We start from the raw sequence: 27,150 nt of genomic DNA, 5'->3' as shown, positions 1-27,150 counted from the left end.
CGCAAACGAATGTTTTGAGCGCGTGTAAAGTTACGTCAGAAAACAGTGAATACGCAAAAGTGAACGCGAATAACTTTGCTGATTTTGGAAAATATTATTGTAAATGAGAAGATAATAAAATAAAACAAAATAAATATTTACAAGTAAGAATAAAACAATAATGAATATAAAGCAAACAAAATAAACTGATATTAAAAATGGAATGAAATAAGTGATAGTTTGCTTATAACAGATAATAAAGAAAAAGAAAAAAAGCAACAAATATCTACTTGTTAAACTGAATATTAAAATGAAAATACATAGCTCTAAGAAATAATAAGAGTAGAAAACATAACCAGAAGAGTAAAAAGGCGGTTGACAGCAACTGCAACAGTGTTAAGAAAAGTTAGTTAGTTGAATGTTTTGAATTCTGGAATATTCTGAAATAGTTAATGGTTAGAAAGAGATGAAGGGTTCGGGTCTACTGGTAATTAATATTCATTGAACTCAAAAGTACAGAATTTTATATGGATATATCATACGTACTTTATATATTCGACTGGATTTTTTCTTTGTTTTTTTTTTATTCCAAATATTTCATTACCGTTTGACTCTTAATAAAATTAGAAAACAAATTTTTACAAACCATTAAATATTGTTATGGTCGAAAATCTATGCTTACTTTCACATGAAATTCTGTGAATAAGGCAGCACAAGTAAAAATTCATGTGCATATATACATACACACAACCGTCGACAGAAAACCCACGTGATTATGAATTTGGAGCATTCCATGGAAAATGGTAAATTTCGACCGCCGAACAAATTGCATTTCCGGATGATTATATTAGTGTTAATGTATTTAAAATATATCAATCTTCATTATAAACATCGACCTTTTACTTGACCTCAGTTTGAAGTATCTTTTTTTACAACAAAAATAACTCATAAAAATTTTATTTTCTTCTATCGAAATTTGGTCAAGTTTAAGCGCTTAGTTCTCATTATGTGTGACATATAGCGTGAAACTGATAATTGGTGTTAAAAGAACAAACTTTTACGTTTTGAAACGTAATATTAAAAAAAAAGTTTATTTATGAACAACGCAGATATGCTCTTTTAAAAAAATGGTTCGATGATGTCCCGTACGAACGCACTTAACACTGTACAGTTATTTTGTGCTCATCCGAGTAACTTATTTGTTTCGATTACTTTACATTTAAAGTAAACTACTGGTGCTCTTTTTACTTATAAACCATTGATTTCAGTTTGCATCGCAAATAAGTTCAATATTCAGTCATTAAATTTTGTCCCGTACGAACACGGCATATAAGTTTTTCTTTTAACTAAAAAATGGAGAAAATTAGTGAAAATAATAACAACCATAGCGTGTCAAGTTATAAAAAATGGAGAGACGAGAAACGAAAGAAAGGTCCAGATTTCAAAAACAACGAAAAAGAAAGAGTGAAACAGTGGAGGAAAAGAAAAACTGAAGCCATGACCCAGGAAGAAATACAGAAGAGGAAGAAGTACGAAAAAGAAAAAAGAGAGTCCAAAGAGCTAAAAAGTTGATCCAAACCCAAGGCAGGGAGGCTGGTTCAAATATTGTTGGTGATTGCGAATCTGAATGTTTTCCATACAAATGTAAGCGAACGTATGCGAAGTCTACCCAGTTCACCCACTAAGAAAAGGCTGTTGTAGTGGGAAAAAAACTTGGACTTAGTATTGATAGCGTTAGGAATAAATCTATAAATGAACCAATTAACGATGACGAAACTACCAAAATGGTGAAAGATTTTTACTTTCGTCCAGACATTGTTTATACATGCCCGGGCATGAACGATACAATGGTCTGTTGGACTAACGGTAAAAAACTTACATTACAAAAGCACTACCTCACCTTATTTTTAAAAGAAGCTTTTTATATATTTAAGGAAGAGTTTCCGAACATAAAAATAGAGTTTTCTAGATTTTGTGCACTACGACCGAAAAATGTTTTGTTATTAAAAGACACGCCATCAAAACAGTGCAAATGTATGATTCACGAGAATTTTATTCTGAAATTGAAGTGTTTGAAAATTTGATACGGCCCTTGACTCAAGCTGTTGGAGAAATGTGTGCGATACATGTAAAAATGGAAGTAAAATAGTAATACCTTATGACCCAGGAAAAAATATAATTTATAAGCATTGGAAAAAAGGAGACGATCAACGAGTAAAACTGAAGACAGAAGAAATTAGTTGTAGAGAGTTACACGAAAACCTTATATCCGACTTACCATATGTCATGTATCACATAAATATAAAAAGAGTACAAGCACAAGCATTCCAAAGCGATAAAAATAATGAACATGCAAGAATACTTCAAATTGATTTTGCTATGTCTTATTCTTAAGCATATCAAAACGAGGTGCAGTCAGCTTTATGGAGCAGGGAAAGCGTTACTCTTTTTACCGCTGCTTCATTTTTCATGGCACAATGTAAAACTTTTGTGATATGCTCTGATACAAAGCAAAAAGATAAAGACAGTATATTCGCCTTCGTGACATATTTGCATGATAAAATTTTTGCAGCAGATCATGGCGAAAGAATTAAAGAAGTTATATGGAGTGATGGTCCTTCTTCCGAATTCAAAAATCGTTATATGGTCTCGTTATTGGTATATCTCTCTGAAAGATATAGCAAACAATTTGAATGGAAGTATTTTGCCACTACCCATGGTAAGGGAGTTGTAGACGGCAATATAAAAAGACTTGTTAATCAAAAAGCCCGTAGCTAAGAAAGCAATACTGTAATCCAAAACGGGAATGATTTCGCAAAAGTTGCTGCCACATTAGTTCCTTCAACATCCATTTTTTATATTTCTGCATCCGAAATAGCTGACAAAATTCGGATTGTTCGTCCCTGGGAATCGTCCAAGCCCATACCCGGAATATCCAAATTTCACGAAATATTAGCAAATGGGCGCGAAGTTACATGTAAAAGCCATGCTCAAGATAACAACAGCATCAAATTTTCCCTTTAGAGAACGTTAAAATCAAAATTAAAGAGCTGAATTTCGTACGCGTCCCGTACGAACACAATTTGTCCCGTACGAACATTTTCATTTTTACACTATAAGTCATTTAAACTAAATATGTTTTAAATGTTTTTGTTGTGTTAATAAACTCTAATACAATCACAATCAAATGTCATTTTCGTTTTCTTGTTAATATTATTAGTTTCGCTGAAATTTAACTTAATTCACTATAACTGAGAGTAGTGGTAGACTGGAGCTGTCCCGTACGAACATATAATTTTTTTTTGATTTTGCAAAGATATGCGAATATTTTAAAGCACGTTTATAGGTTTCGTTTAGAAAACTACCACACAGTATTAGTGCACTAAATAACTCGTTTTAAAAAGTTATGTTTTGTCTATAATTAAGGTTGTAAACTGTAAAAATTCGTACGATCTGTCCCGTACGAACCTTGGAATGCTCCATTTTAACATTCGATTTTTAACTAATTTTCATAGTTCCAAATATTGTGAGAAATTCAAAAAAAAAAGAAATCAAATCTTCGTCAAAATTTCCAAATTTTAGTCTGAATGTTTAAACAATTTTTGAGTATGCAATGCCAATACGATAAAGTGAAGGTCTGAAGTGTCTCAAAAATCACTTTGATTTAAAAAGTTATTGATTTTTTTCTATATAAACAATATTTTATATCCAATTTATTAACGACATGTGCTTGTTGTTGTTTTTTTTTGTCGATGGGAGCATGAATATGTGCACTTGATATAAATAAAGGAAATATATATGTAGTAATCATTAACATTTTTATGGTTTATGGTCTACAAGTACAACAAGTCCCAAAACTAAACTTCGCTTCAATGAACTTAAATTGAAATTCATTCAGGCGAACTCACAAGAAAAAAAAAAGAAAGCAAATCTAAAGAAAACAAAAATACAATGTTGGGACAGAAAATAAATAAATAAAATGACTAAAGCAAAATCTAATTATATGACGAATGCCAGTTTAGCATTCTACGGGCTAAGAAACTATATTCCAATAGAATGTGTACTTGGTTTTTAACTTTGCTTATACATTTATGTTTTCGCGTAATTGAGCGGAATTATTTAATTATTAGATATCTGCTTTTTTTGCCCCTCAATCGCGGTTGTGGAAAGCAAATTCCGCTTCGACGCAAAAGCAAAATACAAAATGCCGATTTGATTTTAAGCAGGAAATGTAGAAAATGTAAAAAATAGTCACGCGGCGCTAATCTGCTGAAATTAGTGCGATGTCCTTGATAGAGCATCTTTTATGCTTACTTCACTGTCATCCGCAGCTCCTATATTGTACAACAGTAACAGTGCGCAAAAATTAAACTGGCTTATGGCAATCTAAGCTCCACTGATGGCTCTTTGGGCAGGAGGGATGGTATATATAATTGGCTGCCGCAGAAGAGATAAACTGTCATAATACATTTTAAAGCAAAATAAAATACAGTTTGTTCATAAAGTTGCTTACCTATATACGAATTTACTTTTATTAACTACGTGCAGTCGAAGTCGTTTTTGTTTATATTTTTGTCTTTTACCATTTTCGCAAGTATTTTACGTAAGCCATTTTTTGCTGTCTTATATGGCACTCTTGCAAAGCAAATTTATTTTATAAGCTTTATGGTGACGCAAGAATCTTTACGTTTTGAAATTTTCAACCGTGTTTTTGTGTCCTTTTTATGCGTTTGCTTATGAAATATCCGATCACTTTTTATTACGCAACCATTTCTACCCTTGCAAAATTATTGGGCAATTGCGCCGGCCGCGTACGTGTTGCTTCGCCTAAAATTTCTGATTTTATTTCAGTTTACTGTTCAAAGAAAACACTACGTTGAATTTGTAACTAAACTTTAATTCCTTCCTATTGGCATGCCCTGTTTACTGGTACCCTTTTTTTATTGACCATTCTAGAATTTAATTTACCACGCATAGCTGACTCCTTTGGCAACTTGGAATTTGGAATTTTTTCAAGCTTGAATTTGCTTTCTATAACGGCGTTCGTGCTGAGTACTTGAACTTCATAGTCTTATTGTAATTTACGCGAAAATGAACGCGGTTTTTATTTTTTCAACGCTTTTAACTACTACTGACCGTTAGACACCGTTTCGTCATTAAATTTTTATGTGAACATGTGGATGTACATGACGCTTCAAATACATTAAGAAATACACAGCAAAATGCAAACAAATATCTGTTGAAAGATGGGCAATGCTAATGCACGTGCGAGTGCCGCCTCAAATTTATACATCGGAAATTTCCTACATTTCCACAAACAATTTTGCTTTGATCTTTTTCTTTAAAGAGGGTGACAAATTTAAGGTGACGCAACTTTAAATTAGTGTAGCAGTCGAAATCAGCAGTTGTTGTCATTGCAACTACGTATATGCTGTACTGTGTAGTAAAAGCGAAGAGCACTGCATGGGAATTATATGTGGCTGTATAATGAAAAAAATCGTGACGATGGGTTATTTATTTATTTACATACATATAATTGAAAAATCTTTGTTTTGTGACTGCCCCAATTTTTCTGCACTTCTTTGTACATAAATTCCCATATTTTTGCTTCTGTTTCTGTACGATATGCCAAATTTAATTCAATTGCAGTATTTTGAATACAAAAGACTACGCTTTGCAAATCGATTGTGTAATCACTTGTGTGTGTGAGCAGCCAAGCAAGAAATTCCATTAGTACCGCATGAACTATTAGAACTATGAGCAGAACGCGTTTCTTCTCTCTCCCATACACGAAACTGGTGAGTCTATTATAACGGTGCCATGGGAAGTGCCAATTGCCCCCAGCTGAATCCTTTCGATGGCTCCGAACAAGTAGTAAATTTGACAAAACAAAATATAAATATATAGAGGTACAACTGCAGAGATAGAACTACAACCATTCAAGAGCTACTGTTGCGCAGATACGATTTGAGCTGATAACTTTTTTTGTAATGAAAGTGTGACACAAAAAGATATATTTTGAATTCGAATCAACTTCTTACGGCATCACCCGATGCCTAGTTAATGTTTATCTGTTGGTTTTATTGTTGTAGCAGCATAAACATTCCTTGTGCATATACGAGGAATGCTGGTGAAGTGACAGTCCTTGGCCGGATATAAATTTGGGTCGTTCCGGTCACTTAGAACTGACTGTCGTGGGAACGGCATCACCCGATGCATAGTTAATGTTTATCTGTCGACTTTGACACTCTCACACTGTGACGAATTATTATTAAAAGATTTGGACATCCGAAGTAAAATTGTAAGAGTAAAAATTGGGAGAAAGCGAGTGATGATTGCGACTCACATTTTATTTATTTTTTATTGTCATGCGTTTGATTTAATTTGTTTCAGTAAAAAAATGTTTTTTTTTCTTTGTTGCGCACTTGAATGTGTGTGTCTGTTTTTAAGTTTTGCCCTATTGTAAGAAAACCTATAAATATTCGTTTATATTGTATATTATTCTAATATTTATGAGAGGACTTTAATCAAAACTCCGCCCTGGATGCACGCCTTCTTCGTAGTTGTAGTAACTACATTTTTTGCATCAGTTTTTTCCTGAAGGGTATCTCTGTGCATTCATATGTGCCTGTGCTTTGTTTACAAACAAATAAGTTTCGAGCACATATATACATGCATTAAGCCGGGGCGAATTATGATTCGTCTTGTGATAACAACAAAGCCTGAAATGAGTTTCGAGGCTCCATAATGCAGATTTTATGGAACAGGTTTGGTTTAACTATGACTTTCAAGGCACATGAAATTTTCAAATTATATTTATAAGTAATAACCCCGAAAGGAAATTCGAAATTTAATATGTTTAAAAACTTTATATTTTCGTTAAAATTTGTACGATTGTACGTTTCAACCGAGTTGCGTAAAAATGTAAATTAATTTTGATTGTTCTGATTATATTGATATGACTGATTTGTAAGGCGATGAAGTGCTGTCAGAGCCTCAAATTCACACGAAAGGTAGCATTGGGCCACTTACAGCAATACCTCGATGGCGGCGAGGAAGGAGAATTACCATTACCAGATCAGCTTAAACCCTGTTACAGTCAGGATGCCCAACGGTCAATTCATAAAAAACGCGAGGGTAATGACGATGGTGTTAGAGAGCCGAGGGAAATTTATCCGGATGGAGGTAAAAAAAGTTTCAGGGAAACCTTTTAATTTAAAAAAAATTAATAATATAAAATCGTTCTTTTCATAAGTATCTGGACAAACGCACTGCCATTGATTGAAATGATTGAAGTTGAAAAATAAATAAAAATTTGTGTTTTAAAATAAATAAGCGGCATAACTGAAAAAAATTGTTGGAAAACGCCTGTAGAAGTAAAAATAAATAAATAATTTTTGTTTTAATTCCAGGTGCCTTGTAAATTCTAGTTAGTGTGTCTCAAAAATTCGTTTGGCCTTATGTATACCGTAGAAGGACCTTTTGCTCGTAATGACAAGAGAAATCATAATTTGGACTGCGCGGCGTGAGTTTCAAATCGCCCCGGCCTAATGCACATACTTATATATGTTTACCTTGCGTGCTTATGTAGATAGGGGTGTTTGTGCTGACAAGGCATTCTGCGACAATTATTTTCACTTTCCTCCCCTTCTACGTCATTTGCAAAGTATTTGCGTTTACATCGTTTAATGAAAATACCCGAAATGTGTGTATGTATGTATGTATGTACGCATACAAGAAATTATATATTACTTATACGAATGCAAGTGAATACGTTTTTTTATAATTTGTTTTTTAATTTTAATTGTTTTTATTGTTTTTTTAATTTTATTTTCTATTTTTTTTTAATTTTGCTCATACTTTGTTGCTCTTCAGCCGTTGCCAATAGTATTTTGGGCAACAAGCTCTAGTACAATGTGAGATCAGCGCAGGGTTAAATGCCAGTGTTGTAAATCTGTTAGCTTTGTTTTGTTCGTAGTCGAAATTTGTTTAAATTCAATTTGATTACGTAGAAGTCGCCAACGATGTGAATATTTATGTTATTACTTTTAATTTATTTTTTTTTCTAAATTTTTATTTTTATTTATTTTATGTTTTTTGTTAATTTTTGTTTTATTCTAATTAATATACGAGCTCTTTAAGTAATGCTTTATGCAAATTATCCTTGTTTGATTTGATTTGTACTTTTGAAATTTATTAAGTATTTCTTTAATTCCCTTTTAATAACGATTTTGAATTTGATTTCCATCTAGCGGATACATTTTTAAATATATTCTTTAGGAATATGAGCTTAATATCTTGACGCCAGCTTAATTTTTTTCAAACGATTCCCATATACCATTTATGGGCCAAAAGATAATAAAGTAATTATTTTCAAATTAAAATTTCCTAAAATTCAAACGTGTTTTTTAATCGGTCTATATTTTTTCTTAATTTTACTAATAATCCAAGTGGCATGCATCTGTTGGTTCCAGTTTTCGCATAGAGGCCACCCAACGACAAACAATGATAACCCATGTTTTTGTGATAATCCATCCAAAACCATTTGATTGTAGTCGGCATAAAACTTTATTATTTTCTATTCGCAGTTCATAATCAAGAATGCCAAGCAATGTAGGAAAAAAGCCTTAGCCACCTGCCAACGATGCTTGGTTTACATGTTTTATTATAAACTAGCAAACCCCGCCCGCTTCGCTGGGCACACTAAAATAGAATAGATATGGTTTAGAACAGAAAAGATATGGTTTTCATATTATTTATTTCTTTATTCTTTATTCAAGCGCTTTGGCATACACAATATTTTTTGTTTTTCTATTTGTTTTTGAGTAAATATATAATGCGGCATGAAAAATACTCTGAACTAAAGCATTCACCAACAGCTTCCATTTGATACCCATATTGTACATACACATCCGAAGGTTACCCGGGCCCACGTTTTGACCTATATCTCAAGACCCCAGTCACGGAGCGGCATGAAAAATACTCTGAACTAAAGCATTCACCAACACCTTCCATTTGATACCCAGATTGTACATACACATCCGAAGGTTACCCGGGTCCACGTTTTGACCTATATCTCGAGCCCTATCCACCAATAGGCATCCAAACTATACGTAAACCATCTTCAATACCTACTTAACAATGTGTGTAAGTTTGGTTTAATTCGGTGCAAAGACACGGCCGGTTAGCGAACACACACAAAAAGTTAACTTTATTTTATATATAAGATTTATTTTACCAATCACAGCTTAGCATTCGTATTAAGGGCCTAAACTGCAACTCATTTTTTGACTGTTTGAAGGCTATAGTCAAGGTAAAAGGTGGTCATATCGAGCTAAAGTGAATATATGTTAAATGTGAAATCATTTTTGAACAATTTTGTCTTTGAAATCAATAAAAACTAATTTCACACAAAAACGTTATGGTGTTTTGAATAGGTAACACTTCATATCGTTCACCCTGTACCATCCGTAATTAATCAAGTTCGTCATTTGTTATTCCGATTCCCGCAGATTTTTTTTCAGCAGAAGACCATCCTGCAGACCATGATTTATGGCTTTGACCAAAACTTTGATTTATGGCCTTAAAAAAATATGATTTTTGGATTTACCCCTATAAACTTTAGCATTCATTCATTTAACAAAATAAGTTTGATGTTAAAATATAGCAACTGTAAAATACAAAACTCCAAAGAAAGCAACTTTTTGTCAATTTGAAAATGGAAGGTTTAACTTATATCTCTTAAGTTGTATTTTCGAACATTGGTTCCGTATGAGGCAGATAAGCCACTGACTAAAATATATGGTTTTAAATACGTCAACCACAAGGTTATTTCTGCTGCATATTATTTGTTTCATAAAAACATAATAAATAAACAAACTACTTCACGAGTGGATAGATGTCCATCCTCTAAACCGATCCATTGTGTTACCACAGTAGAAGTTTACCTGCTGCTCCTGATTATTGCATATTGTTTTAAGTTCAAGCCCATTCATCTGGCGGACACTTGTATCCCTAAGGTCATTGGCATCAATCGAGAACGATGAACCAAAGTATCTAAACCTAGTGGCATGCCACACGGGAGGGTTACAGAGAAGTTGTTTTACATACTCGTTTTCGTCCTCGTTCTTGCGGCTTCTGCAATAGTCAAAGGAGGTGCGTTCAAGCTTTGAGGATGTCCACCTAGGAGACAGTGGCCTGTGATGAAAGCAACTAACGTAGAGACGAATGAATGATGGGAAAACAAATATAGTTTACATTTAGTAACATAATTACCATATGTCCTACTAAAATATAATTTTTGAAGCTACGGACAAAATTTAAAATCGGTCCATTTAAGGGTGTTCAAATAAGTTTACCAACTGATCCGTGGCGCTGTGCCAAACTGAATAGTTGAAGTTTTAAAAACCCCTGTCTTTTATGGGAGCAACTGCATATTGTTTTTAAGGCCCTAAGTTAGTGTTAAAGCCGAAAAGCACTGAATTTTCCAAAATCGTGAGCGGTGCAACGAATATTTGACTATTTACTGTCATTCTGTTCGTTGATTATTCGTTCTCTTTAACCATCTATTTTACTTTTAAATTAAATGTTCTCTTTAAAGAATTTTCGAAAAAAAACTTGACTGCTTATAATATTAAATACTTAGTCAACTTTCTGTTGTTTTAGCTTTTAATTACCGAACCTCATTGTGCAGTAGATTTCCCTGCAATATTCACCGCCTCAGCAGCTTCCCCAGTTGCTTTCGAAAAGAAAGGCTTGGAGGAAGTAGTGCGGCTTAATTTCGTTTGTTGTTCAAAAGTTTGTTTGGCCTTTAATGGAATTTACACGCGCTAATAACAGCACTTTTGCTTTTTACGCACGCACGCTCCGAGCCTATCATGCCAAACAACACAACCGCCAACGAGCCAACGAGCAAAAACAAAATTGTACAACTAAGGTAGAATGAGATACATACTTACATGCCTTCGTGCGCGTATGCGAACACTGCTAAATGCTCCCAAAAATCAGATAAATTCAAGATTTGTCTCTAACCAATCCCCATCTTCAACTCCGTTGGTATAGAAAAAATGTTGTGGCTGGTGTGGTAATGAAAGGAAAGTGAGAGTACTTTGCAGTTGTAACAAACGACAATGCTGGAGAGAAAATGCGCGCTCCAAGAAGGTTTTGCTGTAAACGTAGAAGGAACTCAAAAGTGGGCTCATTTTCTTATAATTTTGTTGAGAGTTTCTGCAGTGATTTGAAAAGGTGTCATCGGGACTTTTTAAGGGCTTTCTTGCATTGCAGTGTATTAGTAGTAGTACCAATAAGGCCCTTCTTAAGCCCTCGTGCATCTGTTTTGTCATTTCTGATCTCCTCGTTCTTTGATGCAAGTCTTCCAGTGACCAGTTCTCTTGGCTTCATCGATAAGTGCTCGGGGCTTTATTTTCAAACTAGGTAATGTATTATTTCAGCTCATGGCCTGTCTGTTGTTTGTTGGAGACAATAATAAACTCGAGTTAGTTGCTTATCCTTTATTCTTATTTTATCCTTTATTCTTATCCCTATTCAAGGAGTCCTTAATTTATTTGTTGGCATTCATTTGTGCTAGTTATTTAAGGTATAGATCATTCTATTTAAAAAATTGTCTTAGATATTTGTAGACAAAAAATAATAAAAATAAAATAATCTGTGCAACCTGCCCTAAACAATTTCTTCACAACTTATTTATTTTTCATAATTGTCGGGGCTTTAGTCTTGAATACGGAGTACATTTTTATTCCCTAACTCCCTTATATTTTTTCAAATTTCATTTTAAAACCACACCAACAAAATAAATAATGTTTTTAACTCGCTCACAGAAGAATAATGCCGCTTTTTTTATAACTAAATCATAAATAGCCAGCGGATGAATTATTGCATTGGCAGATAGGCATTGACTGGCCTGATTAATTTTGTTTTCACAAATGACAAAGGAAAATTCGCTAATTAATTAGAAAGCAACGGCTTTTTAATTTGACTAATATCAGACAAATCAAATTACTGAGCAAATGTGAGATGGTTTTTTATGAAGTACAAATGTAGCAGTAATCTCTCATACAGACTATGCTTGCTAAATTGTTATCTGACAGTGAAATATCGCAAAGTGAAGAAAGCGCATTTTTTGTAAATATTCCAGTCGATCCTGCAAACAAGTTTCCAACGCTCGTAGAATTTAGTATGTGAACAGAGCTAAAAAGTTGTGCAGAAAAGGAAAACGAGTCCTTCAGAAATTGTTTGCTAATCGTGACACTAATCAATAGCTTATCCAACTGAGCTACCAACTTACAAATCCACCCATCACCAATTTGCCATTTTGTGAACGCCGTCCCATTTTCCACCATTCTTGTCTCTGGTCTCCTTTAGTGGCAAACACGTGTCAGTGGCATATTTTTATTTCATTTTTCCATCATTTTCGCTTCGACATTTATTGGAGTATCAAGGTTTCCATTTCCATTTCACTTCATTTATTAAGTTTTTTTTTTTCATATTTACTCTTCATCTTTAGTTGGATACTCGCATAACAACACTTCTGTAAGATGAATTTCAAGAAGTGAGAACTTTAGTAGGAATTTTTTCGCAGGGCAGTTGAGATGGAAGTATTTCGAAAAGTCATATAATAATGACGCGATGTAGCTTTTAGACTGCAGTCTCATCTCACGCAACTGACAGGCTCGTGGCTTCCAAATGAGTCACTATTTTATTCTTCATCGGCCTTCGTTGTGTTGGGTCGTACTTTGTTGCTGTTTTTAGTACCTGCTTGCCGCTATTTATGTACTGGTTAGATTGCATTCATTCGGCAGCTACAATTATTTATTGGAGTCGTAAAATTTTTTATTTCGCTTTAGGTATTGATTTTTTATAATTTACTATGCACGCACGTAAATGCCATACATTTAGACAAAAAATAAGTTTAGATCAGTTTGTTAGAGTCAAAGATCTTAAGCGAGAATCTTCTTATGTGGCTCCACAACTATTTGTTGGTTTGGGATTAGAACAAAACCCCTCGACAGGCGTCGCCCACCTTTCCAAAAGAATAAAGATAAGAAATTCAGTGATAACGTAAATGGTGTTGAATAAATTACTTGTATTTACCAAGTCAAAGATTATTTTGATGTTCTTACATTCGGGCTTTTAAAAAATTTATCAAATACCACTAAAGTACTTCTGCAACCGAATGAATCTTCTGGAGTGGCGAAAAGGCGTGACGAAGTGGAAGGTTGAAAGTCTCATAAGAATTCTAATTTTTTTCATTGACCTATCGGGAGTGTTTTTTATAACTGATGAGTTTTATTTGAAGCAATGTTGGTTTTTTCTTGAATCATTCTAAAAGGCATGTGATGTGCTTAAAATCTTTAAAAAATTATTCAACGGTTTTTGGGATGCCGATTTAGCGCATTTATCATACTGTTAGTTGCGTCTTATATCGGTATAGGCATGAACACACATGTGTTATGTTTACTCTTTCTCACGTTTTTCATTGAAATACGGACCTACGGGCTTGCATGTATCAAACATTTTTCTCTTGCGTTAGCTGCTTGGTAGATTGCAATGGCTTTGACAGTGAAACCCTGGGAGGGTGGAATCGCTTCCAGGACCTACGTAACTTAGATGTGGGCGCTGTGCTTCCTTTGTCCATTGATGGTTGCTGAATCAAAGGTATATTCTCCGGAGTATGACAAGGCTAAGCCAATGCAATCCTTGTATTTTTTACGCGTGATGGACCCATATATGTATGTATCCTTCAAAATATTATCTTACAAATATTACTCTCGAATGCTTCTAGTACGCAAACGGTCATGGCGATCTAGAAAAGAGCGCCTCACTCTTCTATTATATATTCAATTACAAATTCCTATATCCTTTGTTGGGTGCTTGGCCGAGCTCCTTCTCCTATTTGTTATGTGCGTTTTGATGTTTTTCCCCAAATGGAAGGACCTACAGTTTTAAGCCGACTCTGAACGGCAGATGATTTTTTATGAGGAGCTTTTTGATGGCACAAATACACTCGAAGGTGTGCCATCGCTTGCCGAGTGGCGGCGCTATTAGAAAAATCCTGATCTGCCTTTGATGTGTCATGCACGGGGATTCCAACCTGTGTACTTCCGAATGGTAGTCACGCACCACTTGGCTTCAATATTGACCTGGTTTGCGGTATTAGCGGTAGTTAAAAAAAGGGAAATCAATAAATTCTCTTAACGGGTGAGTATGTAGTATGCATGAATGAATATCAACTATACATTTGGTGTAACAGAAAGTAAGCTTATTTCCCTTGTAAATGTGGAATTTATTATTGTAAATTAGAAAGCGTTTGAAATGATTTTATGTTATCTATGCACATCAATTAACGAAAAAAAGTTATATAATTTGACATTCACGTAGTCATATTAATAACTCACATTCTTCCATTTACCATTCATGCAATTTTATTACTGTTATTAAACCCAATATTTTGATGGGCTCATATGGGAAACAAAATCTCATAAAAATTCCGGTTAAACTGTCCCATAAATACCATAGAAGCAGAGAAAAAATCCATGTGATAAATAGATAAAGAAAGCTAATTTCGCCACAAATTTGTTTTCTGCTTGAGTTTTATTGCGCCTTTTTGTGCAGCTACTTAAAATACCTAACTTTGCGGTCAGCCACCGAATTTAACAATCGATTTTATCCTTATTGTTTGTTTCATGTGCAACTGTTGCTACCATCTTCATTAAATGCTTCCCACGCGCTTACACAAATGTCACTCAAATTGACATTTGATCATATTATATTTGTATTGCTAGCAATTGAGTTATCCGTTTGTGTGAGCCGGGAAGCAGTGGAGGGAACAGAGAATTTCGCCAATGGTTTCGCATGTCGCGTTCCTTCGCCATTTCAAAAGTAATTTGAAATTTTATTGCATGTGAAAAAGCTGGGTAAAGTTATGATCTCGCCATGTTTTATGCTACTGTTATCTGCGAAACCAAGCTCGAATTTCCCTAAGTCAGCTGCAGTCGTATGCGGCGTCGGCCACGTCGTATGAGTTATATGAGCAGTATTTTTTCTTTTGTTGTGAATGTTGCACATCACATGTTTTACATTTTTATTGGGTTGCTTGCATTGATGGATATTTGTCGTTGTTGGCGGCAACACATGCTGTTTCTCCATTTACGCAACACATCTACAGCACTGCATAAAAATCTTTTTGAAATGTCCTTTGATGGTTTGCCCAAATCACGAGCTTTTGATTTGTTTGGAGTGCAAATAAAGAATGCCATAAACTCATGCGGAGTGAAAATTTAAAATAAGTATGTAAATGGAACTAAAGGGATAAAACTTGTAAGATGAAACGAAATTGACTTCAGCAGCAACGGATAAAAAGTGTTGAAAAGTGAGATGAAAAGTGTTTATTTTAAACGGCCTAAACGAAAAGATTTCGAACCTTTCTTTGCCTTTCCACATTTATTCGTTTCTACTTTCTTTTATTATTTTACAGTATTTTTGCCACCGATAGACGGATGTTTATTGTGCCAGTTTATTCCATCGAAAATCAATTTCTACATTTCCCCAAATTTACATCAGCACTATGCCATTTGCTTTGTGTTTGTGAGCCACTTATGGGTGTATGCATGTACTTATGTAATGATTGCCAACTTGCCTATATGTTTGTAATGTGCGTTCTGCTTACAATGTACACATACGCCCACCCTGAAAAGCTGCCTTTGTTTTTGTAAATTGTTTCGTGTAATAATAGGAGAATCAAGCGGCTTAAAAAGAAGATTACCCTCCTCTTTTCAACTCTTCAATTGGCGTTCTGAAAAGCAGAGCAGTGCAAAATTCATCCACTCAGTTCTTCTATCCTGTCCTTGCTTCTCCAATTACATTTTTTCAATTCGCCTCTTTGAAACCTTCCGTGGGGTTTCTGTACGAAAACTCAAAATATTTAAAACTGCCTGTCTGCTTTTGCGCTTTGGAAAATGAACTTTAAACATTTTTTTATCCTAGTGCAGGCAGAATCATCTGATAATGGTAAAAGATAAATGATAAAGATAACAGTTATATTATATTTTCGTCACATAAGGATGCAGCAGCAGTCAGAGCAATTTATATTCGTTACTTACCTTTATATTCGTAAAATCAATGCTTCATACAATTCCTTGGTTCAGTATCTTCAAAAAACGGCTATGGAATATTTTATGTTGTAGAAATATATTATACATCAGAGTATCAAAATTGTTTAAACATTACAAAGTTATTTAATATCTTAGGGAGCACTTCATCAGTTATAGACTTTTTAGTACCTTTGCTTGCATTCATCCAAATTGCTTTATATAATAGGTCTATTAATTAGTTCGTGCGGTTTTACAACAGATGGCGTAACTTGATTATTATTCCATCGATCCACATTTCCAAACATTCATTGGAGAGCTACTGTCGTAAGGCACAAACGTCAGTATAAGTTTTTTATTTGAAGCGTAAACAACAATATTTTTACCACACTTGAAAATGTCGAATTTCGTGCCAAATAATGTGTTTTTGCGGGGAATTCTTCTTCATTATTTTAATATGAAGAAAAAAGCAGCCGAAAGTCATCGTATCTTGGTGGAAGTTTATGGTGAGCATTCTCTAGCTGAGCGAACGTGCCAGAAGTGGTTTGCACGCTTTAAAAGTGGTGATTTTGGCTTGGAAGACGAAGAACGCGAGGGTGCGCCGCCAAAGTTCATGGATACCGAATTGGAGGAATTGCTCGATCAAGATCCGGCTCAAACGCAAGAAGAGGTTGCAAAAACTTTGGGAGTTGATCAATCAACCATTTCCAAACGTTTAAAAGCCATGGGAATGATCCGAAAGGTAGGCCATTGGGTGCCGTATGAATTGAAGCCAAGAGACGTTGAACGCCGTTTTATGGCATGCGAACAACTGCTTCAACGGCACAAAAGAAAGGGTTTTTTGCATCGAATTGTGACTGGCGATGAAAAGTGGGTCCATTACGACAATCCAAAACGTCGGGCAACGTATGGATACCCTGGCCATGCTTCAACATCGACGTCGGCGCAGAATATTCATGGCCTGAAGGTTATGCTGTGTATCTGGTGGGACCAGCTGGGTGTTGTGTATTATGAGCTACTGAAACCGAATGAAACGATTACGGGGGATGTCTACCGACGACAATTGATGCGTTTGAGCCGAGCACTGCGAGAAAAACGGCCGCAATACGCCGATAGACACGACAAAGTTATTTTGCAACATGACAATGCTCGGCCACATGTTGCACAAGTGGTCAAAACATACTTAGAAACGCTCAAATGGGATGTCCTACCCCACCCGCCGTATAGTCCAGACCTTGCGCCATCCGATTACTATCTCTTCCGATCGATGCAACATGGCCTGGCTGACCAGCACTTCCGTAATTACGATGAAGTCAAAAAATGGATCGATTCGTGGATTGCGGCAAAACCGACCGAATTTTTCACAAAGGGAATCCGTGAATTGCCAGAAAGATGGGAAAAAGTAGTAGTAAGCGATGGACAATGCTTTGAATATTAAATTTGTAACCATTTTACGTCAATAAAGTTTCAAATTTCGAAAAAAAACCGCACGAACTAATTAATAGTCCTATTAGTAAATACGAGTACTAAAGGGTTGTTTTATGTAAAAACCAAAATCTTTAATTTTTGGTTTATTTTCCTTTTAGTGGCATCAGATTGATTTCGCAGTGAAATCCTTTTATGCAGAATTTCACAAGCCACGCTCGCGGGATACCCGAATGTAGTAGGTATGGCACTGATGTCTGACGGTCACGTGACGTATACATAGGTACATACGGGCATACATTTTCTTCTTGCAAACAATTTACATATGTAGCTTTGCGCAAAGATTATGTATTATAAAGCGAGTAGCATTAAAATTAGTAAAGATGCGTTGGAAAAATTATCAGAAGGTTCCGTTGTATTGAGATTTTATTGCTAAATGAAAGTGAAATACGAGTACAAATTTCAAATATAATATACAATATTTAAAACTAATTTTCAAATTATGTACCGTATGTTTTCTCTGTTGCGCTAATGATATTGTAACATCTTAATATTTCGAACGCTGAACTGCGAAACATTTAGTAACTCAGCTATTTGACGCTGGGTATATTCACAATGTTCCAACATTGTGGAAATTTTTGCTCTTTTAGTTGGTGTGAGGTCAACACACTTTCCCATCTCTGCAAGACAAAATTTTCAATTTATTTCTATAATAAAAACCCAATTAATAAATAAGAAAACTATAAATCATCAAAAAAAAAAAAAAAAAAAATGAGTATATAACAAAATTATAACCCAAAACTAAATAAACATTAGCACTTACCTAGTATTGTAGATTTATTTTTTCTTAAAAACCACACCCGCAAAAAGAAGCTTGCACTTTGAAATTTGAACAGACACTGTCACTAACGTTTGTCAAATATGAAACAATAGAAAAAACAAAAGCATAAGTAATTCTAGATCACGTACAGTGTTGTCAGGTGTGTACGTAATGAATCAAAACCAAAAATGTTATAACTACTACCCTATATATGTGTCTCAAAAAGGGTGTAAGTGCCAATTATAGATGTAAGTAAATATGTATATGGAACCTTTATATACATATATTGAACCCTTTTCTGTTTGTTTTAATTTTTGTTTTTTTTCTACGTTTTTACTTGACCAATCCGTTCCAATTGAACATAGCACTCAACTAAGTTTGACTCAAAACAGAAATGACGAAGAGAATTTGTATGAACCAAATGAATTGAAAGTGCTTAGAAAATATAATCGAACTAAAGTTTATATTTTAAATTTATTCCAAATAAAGTTTTTGTATCATAGGCATTAGGTATTTATTTTATTAAAATCCTCACATTATGTTAAGAATTCATTCATATTTTTAGCGCTCTGCGATTTACTCGTTTATATATAGATTTTATATATATATACATATTTACCAGCGCACATTTTCATACCCAAATGATTTACTTTCATCCGGAATATGTGCGGCTGAACTTTGTAAAAACTCACTTTTTCTCTGATACTCACTTTCCCTTTCTTTGTGGAGGGGACTTGGTGATGATGTTTCGTGGCCCATTCGGCTTTCGAGCGGCCTAAAATTAGCCCATGTACACATGCACATGTACAGTAGTGTTGTATATCATTTCTGTTACGATGTCACTGCCTTCAAAAAGTGAAAGTTCAACCTACAAAAACACACACTTTACTACACTTCGTTGTAGTAAAATCATACCAACAAAAGTACTACAGAAAATATGCGAGTATGTGTGAATTTAAAAATAATCACGAATGCGACCCGCTTGCATACTCTCGAGCCTCTGTAACGCTCATCACTTAGTTGCCATCCTATATATGTACTTACATACACTCCTACATATGTATATCAGCCATACTCTATTATTTAAATGTTGTGCCGCTCCATGGTAGGCAGTGTAATCGGATAGTAAAAGTGGTATTTGACGTTTCAGGCTGAACTGCAATGCCCGAGGTCAAGGCTCTATAAAGCCGCATGCTCAGTGAGCACGCACTCAAATTTTTAGTACGGTGCTTTGTGCCCATGCGCCTAAATGTAGGCTGTAAAATGAGCGTAGGACAGAAAGTCAAAATAAATAAAGCGTGGAATTTTGTATCTTTTACATTTATTTTCATCGATTTTGTGAGAAAGCTTGTGCAAACGCTTACATTTTCCCATTCTCATATATTTTCACTACATATAATAATCTACACGTGGAAATCCCTTTCAAATAATCCTTGAAATTGTGGAATTTAGAGGATGGAAATTATGTATAAATATTTGAATGAAGTTGAGTAGGCCTGGTGTTGTTCTCTTTGGCTTTTTCTCATCAGAAAAATGTTGCTGGAGAGGAGTTCTGCACCGAAAGATAGTGTGAGGGAGTTAAGATAAATGTGAGCGTAATGTGGTAATGGGCATTTTTGCTGTGGATTTTTACGCTATTGTGATCATATGACAGTTGTCAAGGAATACCAGTACCGTCGTCGGCCGGCTGATACAATTCCATTTATTCTCGGTTGTTGGACTTCCAGCTTACCTGGGAGTTTTGTAGAACAGCTGGTAGCCTGCAGTTTGCAAAGTACTTTCCTTCACGTATAAAGCATACAGCACTTCGGGCATCCGAGTTGTCGTCCGTGCCGAGAGTGTCGAGAGGGAGTCTGTATGTATTTATGGGAATTTCCTGGGCACGTGTACACATTAACAAGATTACGTCTTTCGTTTACGTTTATGAGGTAGTCTACTAATTCCTACGCTCCAATATTGAGTCAACTTTTTAAAGAAGAACATTTTTTGTTAATGGTGGCACATTTATGGGCCATAATTTGCCGCGATTTTGTGCTGGTATTGGTTTATTTTTTATTTTTATCTCCTTTTATTTACGACTTGGAGTTGAGTATTTATTTTTGCTTTATTTTGCTCTGTGCCCATTTTCTGCTAAGTTCAGTCCACTATTTTGTGCCTACTTAATTCTTGCTCTATTTCTCCCATAGCGCCCATAGAGGTTCAACTTATTTATTAGTTGTTTCTGTTTCATTATTTAAAATTCAGTAGTTTGTACGCAAAAGCTTCCCTTCCAATTGAATTTGTGTTTCTTCTTCTTGCAACGTAGTTAAGTCTCATCGCATTTCAAGTGCTTCCGGCACCTTTTATAAATAAGTTGGTCCCTTTTTATTTAACTTTGTATTTTTTTATTGTTGTTATTTAACAGAAACGGTGCACGCATTAACTCCATGCAACTTGTGCTTCTGTGTTTGCTTGCGCAGTGGAGGGGTCTTCTTGAATAAATGTGATCGTTGCTCACTTCCGTTCATATTGAGTGTAACGCGTGTACGGTTTTCAAATTCTCGGTGGTTTATTTGTTTTGTCTTCCGAAAAGTGATGAAAAGTGTGGATTATTTTTTTAATAGTACCTCAATTTGCTTTTGACAAATTTACTGACATAATTTTGCTTGATTCGTGTTTTCCTATTTCCGTTTGCTTGCTCACATGAGCTCCATTCATGTGACTTCAGTTGGCGTATTTTGTAAATAATCATCACTTGTTTCGGAAAGTTTTGCTTTGCTTTTATTAGATTCGAAAATATTGATTTTTGTTTTTATTTCTTGCTTCCTAGAATTTCTCTCTAGTTTTCGCAAATTTCATTCACCCTCGAGAAAATCATTAAATTGTTCATATGACTTGAGCCATAAAGCACACACACACAAACACTCATTTGTTTTACAGTTTTTCTTTAATTATTTTTATACTGCAATAAAAAATGTCAAGCAATCGTGCATATATTTTCGTGACTATATTTTACTTCTGACTTTTGGAATCCTTCTGATCGCATAGTAACAGCCCACGTGCCGCATTGGACACTTTTTTCTATCTGAGATAGAATAATTAATGATCTTGCCTGTGTCTATGTATGTGTGTAGAAAAACCCAACAGTAAATTAGGCTGGTTACTGTGGCGACAGTATTGTTTATCCTGTTACCCAAAGCTAAAGTTCAATTCTCTACTTGCACAAAGCGATGCCCTGAGGGATGACAATTGGGAGATGCTACTCGCTGCAATAACTTGGAACGCGTTTGTTTTTATTGATTTGTATTAAATTCGGTAGAAAAAAATTGCAATGGGTTATTGTTGTTGTAGTAGCTTAAATATGCTCCATATATATACGGGGAATGCTGGTGGAGTGACAGTCCTTGGCCGGATATAAATCCGGAAGGTGCTAGCAATCGGTAGGTTAGAACATTGACGGGTAGAAGGGTCTTTGTGTTCCCAGCTTACCTTTATTGTACTTTGGAAAATCGACAATGTTTCCTTCAAACTGCAATCACCTAAGTTTTAGTTTGGAGCCCTCGACGACAGTTTGTTGGTTTGAGTCGACAGAGAGCCGAGACAAACGCTTTTAAGCTCAGTTCTCGGGTGCGGAATCGGAAGATCCTTTAATCGGATCAATGCCAAGCCAAAGAAAATTTTTTAGTTTTACCCGCTTATTCTGTCTGCTGCGGTAGCCGACACCCATGAAGAAAGTCAATTAATATGCAGAATAGTTCTCTCAAAAAGCTACTAGGCTTCTAAGTTTTCTCTCCTATTCCGATCTACTTTATTTAGTATTTGGTCGCTTGTCAACTGGTATGCCTATGGGAAATTCCATTACCTCAACTTGTGCCGCTTTTTAAAAGTATGTTTTTGTTTTATTAATCAAATATTTCAATGGCAAGGAAAAAATGCAAATTTATTTGCGAGATTAATATTTTCTTCACATGTTCCCATTATTTGTCCAACAAATGGATTTTCACGGTATTACCAGCAAAGCCCAAAACTTTCTCTAACATATATGTATACCTTCTTATGTATAGAGAATGGCTGTTGCCACTCGTCTTACCTTGGCATTGAGCCAGGTCACGTATACCATTTACTTTATGCGGTCTGCTTGACTAGATCAGATCAGTCAAGTCAGTCAGTCAGGCAGAGAGTCAGCAGCCTTTGACGATCAATGAAATTATTGTTGCTTCTATTCTTAGTGTTGCTTTTGTTGTTGTGATATTGGCAATCCGCTTCTAAATTGTTGTTATTTTGTATTTATTTCGGTCGCACTGCACATTGCAAATATTTATAACATCTGAATACGGAAGCTCGGACTGGTCAATAGTTTGAGTTTACATTTTTTTCACATTTGCTAAATTTTTTTGACTAAATATTTTATGTTGCTTTTTTTGTTAAATTTTGCGAACACAAACGTGATGATGCAGCAACAAGTTGTACTCGGACTCGTATGCTTGCTGAATATTTCATTTAAATTTCAGATGCTCCTTTTCTGCTAATACTGCCGTGACAGAGATGTTTTGTGGTTTTTGTTGTCGTTCGCTCCTTCTTTTCTTTTTAAAATTTTGATATGCTTCGCTCGCTTAGTGCAGGACGAAGTTCTAATATTAAGGAACCCACACACAACCCAAATCTGATTCTATTCGTATGCAGCTGCGGACATGAAAATCCGGGCATCAAACATGTTGCAATTTTTGGTTGTTTTTAATTATTCAAAAGGTAAGAGTAAACAAAATTTAACATTTCATCTGGCCGGCCCACTTTTAGATGCTAAAACGGCTTCGACCCGCGAGGGCATGGATTCCAAAACTCCGGACGAAATTCCTTTCTCTCCGATCTTTTATAATTTCTTTTACTCTGTCTTGTTGCTTGTGCTGTTTCCACTTTGTTCCAAAGATATGAAATTTCAAGTGCCGCGAAGAGGTTTTGTATCTTTACCTCTCATTTCCAAGGCGAGGTACGTATCGGAGATTGGCGGCTGAATGTAAATTAAATTTTTGCTCTCCTCGGGCAATATAAAACTTTTCTGTTGCTCTGCAGACCCTTTTCGATGCGCCAATGCCTACTCTAGTCGCTGACTCTTTTTTTTGTGTGAGAAGTAGCATTTTTGCGTCTGTGTATCATTTCGACATTAACTGTGGCTTTATTATGACCCACAAGATGCCTTCTAATTTTCAAGGCGCATTTAAATCGATTTTGGAAACTCATACGGTGGATAAAGCAGTCAACTCGAGATGTGGGTTTTCTTCACGCATGTGGCTCTGGCTTTTTCAAGAAATTTTATGCGTTATGGCTTTGAACAAATAAAATTTTGCAGTAATTTTCTTGGATCCGATCAAGTAAAGTTCAGTGCATTCAAATTGTGCCAAAGGTTCTCGTGGAGTTGACGTCAAAGTTTGCGCTGCCCAGCCCATTGTCAAATAAATTCCTTTGAAAAAAAAGACACGTTGATTAATGATACTTTCAAAATACTTACTAAATACCTACAAAAAATGCCTATAATATTAGGAGGATGCCAAGGCATTAGATCGTCTTGGAAAATAAAGTAATTTTTCTATGAACACTGGTTTTTTCAAATGAGATTTAACTTTCCTCAAGTATCCAGCGATGTAAATTGTTGTTTTTTGTCAGCACTTGCTCCTCGACCGTCAGGTTGTCGAAGGAAAACCTCAGGCCATCCGGGGTTCACATCATCTATCAAGGTGTTGAACGCCAGCGTCGTTATAGCGTTCAGTGTCGGAAAGAAAAAGGTTAAATTTGCCTGAATCTGAAAAAATTAAGTTTTTCCAATAATTTGTGACCCAATTTTGGTGCTGTTTGGTGTTTTGACAGGTTGCCGATGGGCTAAACTAGCGTCTTGAATTCCCCTCTAAGAATGCAATATCTTCATTTCCTATAAACTCTTCACCAATCTATTCTTCAACTTATGCATTTCAGACAAACTCATCAATGCAGGTCTTGGATGCCGGAGTAGAGATCCGTTCTGTAAGAAATATCAGATTGCTATTTTTGCAAATCAGGTTTTCAATTATTTTTTAAGGATCAACATCCGCTTAAACTTTAACATTCACTGCAATTCCTAAATAATATCTAAGAGAGAGACCGGTTGAATCTTATTTTTGTTTTAAATGCAAACTTACCATCTGTCCGGATTTTTATTTCTGCAACTGCATGATTTATTGATTACAATAGCAGCATCTTTTACTTAAAAGGTTGCAATAAAAATATTCAAGGCAGTTCATAAAAGAGTATTTGTTTTCCCACAAATTAACGTATTCCAAAATTTTCTGCGACTAATTCCTGTGACTGATTCTAGAAAAAACATAATAAGCTAGTTCAAGAGTACCTTAATTTAATTATAAAAACATAATACTCCGTAAATATAATTACATATCACAATTCAAATATTTAGCTTCCTTGATTCACCCCCTCTATTGCTCCTGTTCCCAATCTTTGTTTACCCAACCATGAACTAAGTATATCTTTTTATGACTTGTTCATTCACCTGTCACATATACATTTAACTTACTTAGCGAATTTTTTTCTGTATTTTCAATCAGCTTAGGGAAATGGAAATATCCCATGAATTGCTCACTCGCACGATTTGATCTTTATTTAAGCTGTAACGGGGGTTTCCAACCTAACTAAAATTAGTCTGTGGCCATCAACATAACCTTCGATTGCTATTTGACATGTTGCCTTCTTTTTTGTCATGTGTGCTATCTACCCGTTTCGTGACTAAAATATTCGAAATCAAAAAAAAAAAAAAATGCCCGAATAGTGACTCCTTCTTTAACAGTTAGGTATATCGCTTTGCAGCACATACTTTGGAAATGAAGGCGGAATGTGTACGACTTGTGGATACAAATATAAGCAGAGGTACGAGGAGGATTTGTGTCGTGTAGGAAAAATAAATAATGCGACTAATAATAATACAAAAAAATCTAATTCATAAATAAATACGAATTAAACTGTATGTGTGTGTGTGTGTGCATACATTTGGGTCATGCAGGAGCACCAATACTCGTATTACTACTGTTACGCTGGTAAAAGATACGACCAAGATGATTGCGGTCGATGATTGATTTGCACTAATTTTGGCTAGCGCATTGGCCTGTTCAATCCCTCAAATCCCAATTCCTCCGAGTCCTGGCCCCCAGTAGAGGGTACCTAATCTGTTAACGCAAAGTTAATTTGTCTTAGTAATAAAAATAATAACATTACTCTTTTCTGCGGTCTAATTAAAGTACTTTTTTAGGCATTATTAGTTTGGATTATGGAAATTCGGGAGAAAACAAATACATTTTTAATACCATCACGATTTGGAGCTCATATTATTTATGTTTTAGTTTCTGTTGATGTGCGCATGTAAGAGGGCTGTGCACTTCGTTATGACTTCACATTTTGCCCTTCCATTCTTTAGCGGATGACAGGAGCGGAAAATCAACGTCAATAAATCAAAATGTTTTCGGAATAACTAATTTTGTGCTTTTTGGTTGCTCTTACGTTTTTCGTCTATGTTTGTTACTAAATTGTTGGTCAGGTTTCTGCGATGATGAAGCGATATTTCATTGTTGCTTTTCGTCGTTGGCTTTTTCGTTGGAATTTTAAATGAAACGTTAATTGGATTGACTTGGCTCGCACCGATTACTTTAATTTTGCTGTTAGGACAACATTAATGAGCGTAACCGAAATGATACGTTTCAATCATTGATTTTTGAAATAATAAATTTTAATAATCACTTATTCCAGTATTCAGAATAAAAAAATATTTACAACAATTCAATTCAATACAACAGGTTGGAGTCTCCTAGCGTAAAATATTAAAATTAAAAAAAAAAAAAATTTTCTAATAGCGGCAGGCAATAACAAATTGCCGAGTGCATTTCTGCAATGAAAAAGCTCCTCCTCGTCTGTCGTTCGGATTCGGCTTAAAACTGTAGGTCCCTCTATTTGCAGAACAACATCAATACGCACACCATAAATAGGAGGAGGAGCACCAACAGAAGTGTGTGCGCTCATTATTTATTTATTTATGTTATTTTTAAGCGAAAACCTTTACGTAAAATTTTCCACGTAGTCGAAGGACGAAAGACAAGAAATTGAGAACGACGACGAACCCATGCTTCGGTGCCTTCCTCAACACTTCGTTCTATGAATTTCGCGAACAGATTCATATTTTTCGAAGTAAATTCCCAGGAAGAGTTGTTCTGGCGTTAGCCTATTCATGATGACTTGCCAAACCTTATTGAAGTAAAATCAATTATCAGCTGTCAAACCTTAGTTATCGATTTCGATTGTTCGCATGCAGCTAAAAAAACACCCTTTATATACATTTATTTCTCATGATATGGTGCAATTAGAAAAAAAAAATGTTTTTTGTGTATTTATTTATCAGTCCTCACTCTCATTGCTGTACTAATTTGGCTTACCAAACTCGTAGAACAGTCATCCTAAACGTATAAGAAAATGAATTCAATAAAAACTCTTCTCATTTGCCTTTGAGGTACTTTGCCAAGTCATTAAATATTTTTACGACCTTCGACTTAAATTTTTCGTGCCCAATATAATTTCTTTAGTCGTTTATAGCAGCCACTTGACCACTTCCTCTATTTTAGCCTAGCATTGTTAGTATAATAACCTTTAAAGCCGCCTAAATGTAGGCAATAGATATTTGCGAGATACTTACATCTTACATATAACGGTAAAGTGTTTATTTCGAAAGCAGAGGCATTTTCTAAAATATTTAATACCTTTTCAAAGTATTCTTATCTGCATAGTTTTATGTAGCCTCCAGTTTTCCCTACACCA

General features: G+C 35.1%; 1 protein-coding gene across 2 annotated transcripts in view; it reads left to right on the top strand.

Annotated features, from left to right (window-relative positions):
• The window catches only part of LOC129243781 (protein similar), a 182,853-nt gene that overhangs the window by 84,124 nt on the left and 71,579 nt on the right, over positions 1-27,150 (top strand). The window lies entirely within an intron of this gene.

This window comes from Anastrepha obliqua, chromosome 1 (assembly GCF_027943255.1).
Source record: "Anastrepha obliqua isolate idAnaObli1 chromosome 1, idAnaObli1_1.0, whole genome shotgun sequence".
Lineage (NCBI taxonomy): Eukaryota > Metazoa > Arthropoda > Insecta > Diptera > Tephritidae > Anastrepha > Anastrepha obliqua.
Note: the sequence above shows the minus strand (reverse complement) of the source record. Positions and strands in the feature narration are given on the sequence as shown.